Below are 4,839 nucleotides of genomic sequence, written 5' to 3'. Positions count from 1 at the left end.
TTTCACTAAAGATAGAACTTGCTTTTTCATGTTATATTTCGGGACATTCTAATAAATTGTAATAATTACATGTCATAGACATATATTTTCTTATGAAAAAATTAAGTGAAAGTCCGGAATAAAAATTAGAAATATTTATATTGTTATTATATATATTTAATTTAAGTTTTTTTTGTGTCTTATTCATGTATATGAGAAGTTCTTATATCATACAAAAAATACTAAAAATCTTGAATCCTAAATATATGTCGATCAAAACAAGAAATACAGGCTGCTTTGTCTGATAAATTCTTCCCTTGAACATTTATTTTTATATATATGTGTGTAACAATGTGGCTACTGCGTACCCGCTCTGTACTAAGTGCATCGAGCACGTTATAATGGACCCCGTACGTCGAATTTGCTACTCACGCCTGCCGTATTTACATTATGTCAGTCGAGCGAGCATGACGACACTCTCTTGTAATTTGGCATGACATGGCAACATTTGGCAGTTCGCGTGGCTCGACCGCGTAAACGAGGTGCAACAGCTAGTTGTCAGCAACACTCGGCGGACGTCGCGAGGCTCGACGACTGTGTGAGGAAACATGGAGACTCGAGCGTTATAACGTTGTAATTCAGTCGTAATACAGCCATTATAACTTGCGTGGGTTGATCACCTATGTGTGAGTCGGGCTCTAGTTAACTGTAGTCACTTTTGTCTGTTCACTCACCAACGTAAGTTTCAAGTGGATAAGGCGTATGTACAGAGAGCTCTCGATTGGCTGGAATCAACGTTTCTGATATTGTAGGCTTAATCTTCAGTTATACGACTGAATGCCTACATGCACAAACAACCATCACACCGTCTTATTTAGATCATAAACAAGGCGGCTTATGTCGATAGCATAAATACGAGCGCACGAATGATGAGATTCTAACAAACTAAACAGTCTACCCAGGTCCAACGCAAATGAACGATGGACTTTAAACAATTATTTTATTATCTTATTCCAGGTAAATAAGAAGACATCTGGCTATGCGAGTGCGAATAAGAGGTATTTTAATCATTTATTGCATGTAAGTTAATATTCGAAATATGCAAGGAGGCATGTTGTCCATGAGGTTGTCTAGGGCCTGGGGGAGGAGAATGGAAGGCGGGAAACTTCAGTAGTAACACGTTATGACAGCAATGGTATTGAGGTTTTCTTTTCAGAATACTCTGCAAATTTAAGTACTTTTTTCTGAAGCATACAAATAATTATAATGCCTCAGTGCTTAGGCACTTTCGGGACGATTTAGTTAAGTAACTGGACAGATGAAATGAGACCGACTGTAGTAGGGTGCATCCTTACCTCAAGAGCAGTTCTAGAAATCCCCATTTCTTCCTCTTCGTGTGATTTATTCTACTCACAGGAAGAATGATACATTTTAATATTTTCCATTATCAAGTGGTTTCAGCAGGCAGGAATTATCCTCTCAGAGCTACTTGCATCATTACAATGAATAACACACTTCCTTCGATTTATGATTTTTGTTAACCTTTCCTTAAGTTGAAGGCATTAAAATCCTGATAGAATGAGGTGTGTAATATTCTTATTCCAATTATTGCCATTTCTCATGAAGTTTTTTCCTAGTTAACTTCTTTGAATTCTCTAAACATAATTTTTTTTATTTGATGTTGCTTGCAGCAATACCTATATGTCAAAAATAATCTAAACACCAATCATAACTTGTTTGATATATGCAAAGTGTTCTTTTTACAGCGCTGTCGTATGCCATTGTCATTATAGCGAGCCACATATCATGTTATTTCATTCCAAAACATCATACCATACTAGTACACTATCAAGTTACTATAACCATAAGTTTTGAATCTCCTTCTTTTCTAGCAAAGCAAAGCAGAGAATACCTAACTATCTTATACTGTATTAGTTTGCAAAGGATCTTCAGCTACATAGTACTTACCGTAGTAGCCTTCATTAACAATCTCGCAGTTAGCGCCACTCGTTCCGCTGCGACAGACACAAGCACAGTTTTTAGCCGACTTAGCCGTCGTTCTTGGCAAGGGTTCGTGGCTATGCTGCAAGTTTGCATCCATTTTTGCTGATTTCCCCATGACGTACAGAGGAGGACCAGAAAAACAGCATTAGATTTATTGCATTCCTTCATTGCTGTCTAGTCACTGTCTCAATTATAGCATGGCTGTAAAACACATTGTACAGAGTGTAGAGTTCTAATCGTAACCCTCTCTACTATCCACACTCCAATAATCAAATAGCACTCACTAATGCATGGATACATCGTGTTCGCCAGTAGTTTATCGTAGTGGCTCAGGCCAGTCCTTTTGCCAATAAGTTCTTGTGCTAACGGATTTTTTGTTGTTATTGTATTTTTTCCATTCACAGAGAAGTACTGTTCCAGCAAAAAGGCGAAACTTTGATTAGATGCAGAAATACATTGGAAGATTTCTAAGTAACTTGGTCAGTCAAAGTAACGTTAATCCAATTCCTTTGAAAATAAAATGTATGACCGTAATATTTCAGTGCAAACAGGACATCCTGTGTTCTAAATGATGAGAGATTCATGACTGGTTAAACCACATTTGTACAAAGAAAATTTTGCTCGTTACTAAACATATGAATGACGCTATAACTATTTTCTGTGGTATCACAACGGGAAGATTATTTGCAAGTGCCTCAAGGTTGCATTATGTCTTATGAGAACTCATTTTTATGTTTACAAGAACGAAGACAGTGATCTCTGCTAAAAACAAAACAACAACTTCTTAATTTGTGTCATCTTAGCTGACCAACTTGTTTGTCAGACAATATCATAAGCGGACAGGGTTTCAGACAAAAACACTCAGATATACAGAGACGACTTGCAAATAGTAAAAGGCGCTGCTTGCAGACGAAAAGAAGATGTCTTTGCCCGTTCCCTCTCAAAGCTCTCTTCATTGGATAATGAAATGCAATATCTGTTCTCCAGTATCATGGATGAGCTCAAAGCTGAGTCAGCAAGGTCACAGCTCAAACTGTTTTGTCACCCATAAAGAAATGAATGGTTAATTATCTCCTACAGATGTTAGGAGTCGTCTAGAGGTCAAGAGAGCAGTTAACACTATACTAGAATTGACAGATTCAGATAAAATGAAGAGACAACCTACATCTGAGCCATAATGCAAATCTGACATGAAATCATATTTGACTGAGTAGTTGTTGTCAACATTTTTTTGGAAGTTTCCTTCTTTGCCCGCTTGTATGTTTTCGAAAATGATAGAAACATAGTCGTTCCTGTCAGAACGGGACTGCTCGTGGAAGCATCCCATGGCGTGGCCCACCTCATGAGCAACAGTCCCCAGCTGAAAAGTAAATGAGAGAAAACAGTGGCATAAGGGGCCTGAGTAGGAACAATTGTTGAAGGAAACACGTCAAATAATGGATTGGTGGCGGAGATCAAAGAAATACCAATTAAAATGGGAAAAAGAAAGCCTGAGAATATTCCTTCAAAATCAGACCACTTGAAGTAAAATTGCAATGTGTTCATTAATGACAAGAAGGATTGTCACACGGTAATAGTATATCGTACAAGTTAAGGGTACTGGATTGCATTTCTTTTGACTGGGTACTGAAGACTTACCGCATTGCATCCATCACCAATAGATAAATCTTGTGCTGTTGACTGCATTCCGACATATGACCAGCACCCAGTGCCTTTAATGAAGTTCAAGTATTGGCTTGGAGCAGCACCACTGATGAGCTGGAAGTCAATACAAGTATGCTCCTCCCAGTGGGCCAACCCTGCCTCTACCGCTGTTGTATTCACAGCCGCTGGAATAATACAGAAGAAAATATGGTCCCAGAAATGATGCAATTGATTCATATAAGTGGTTAGGAATAAATGCAACAGATGGCAGTAGAATGAGGCCAGAGTAAATCGCCAGAAGGGTAGTACAAGGAAGGCAACAAGAACTTTGTAAAAAGGTTTGGAAGAGAAGAGGAATGTCCAAGGAAACAAAAGTTGGTTATGTGTGAAGAGGTTGCTGAGTCAACTCTCCTTTAGGGCAGTGAAGTTTGAATGTTGGCTGCAAAAGAAAGAAAATAGAATAAGTGGTTGAGATGAATTATGAATTATTTATATAATGTACGTATATACCAAAGAGTTGGAAAGGTAATAAATGTAGCAATATGAGGAGTTTTCAGTCATAAAGCGAATGAAAGCAAATAGGTTGGTGGTCCAAAGGGTGAAAAATTCAGAAGCCGGGATGGAGGAGGACTGTTGCCAGATTAAGTCTTTTGATGGAGGTGGTTAGTGTCGCTAGAGTAAGGACTAACATGATTCTGGTTAATTTTTTTTGTATGTATGCGAAGATATTCTGAGTTATTTGTATAGACTTTAATTGTATATTTTCATTTTCACCTCTTTTTTTTTTTTCTTCTTCGCCATTACTCATGGAAGTGCTGTGTTGTTGCACGAACCTCAAGGGTTGTGCTATGAAAGCCTTGTGCTTTGTTTAGCTCACTGATGATACCATGTTAGTAACAATATAAAGCCTGGATAAACCAAAGGGCATTTTTGAGAGTGGATTTCTCGTATTACATCTATCCTATAGCCAGAGGAATCCGTCCATTCACCATAATGCGCCCGTAGGGGCAGTGCCGTCAGTGCAGCAACCCTGGGCCCCTAGGTGCAATCCCTTTCATTCCTTTTACAGTACCTCCATTTATATTATCTTTCTCACATCTTTCTTTTCACCCTCTCCTATCAGCTGTTTTCCTCCTGCTAATCTTTCAAGCCTTTCTACTCTCAATTCCCTTCCAGCGCTGAATGGCCTCACAGGTCGCAGAGCTTGCCCTT

General features: G+C 38.6%; 1 long non-coding RNA gene across 1 annotated transcript in view; it reads right to left on the bottom strand.

The window, feature by feature from the left end:
* Positions 1 to 2,220: 2,220 nt before the first annotated feature.
* The window catches only part of LOC135214547 (uncharacterized), a 3,363-nt gene continuing 744 nt past the window's right edge, over positions 2,221 to 4,839 (bottom strand). The window contains exons 3-4 of the long non-coding RNA XR_010314392.1: positions 3,622 to 3,812; positions 2,221 to 3,343 (exon numbers count right to left, since the gene is read on the bottom strand). This is a non-coding gene — a long non-coding RNA (uncharacterized LOC135214547). The remainder of the gene's footprint in view (positions 3,344 to 3,621; positions 3,813 to 4,839) is intronic.

Source organism: Macrobrachium nipponense, chromosome 46 (genome assembly GCF_015104395.2).
Source record: "Macrobrachium nipponense isolate FS-2020 chromosome 46, ASM1510439v2, whole genome shotgun sequence".
Lineage (NCBI taxonomy): Eukaryota > Metazoa > Arthropoda > Malacostraca > Decapoda > Palaemonidae > Macrobrachium > Macrobrachium nipponense.
This window is presented reverse-complemented; position numbering and strand designations above follow the sequence as displayed.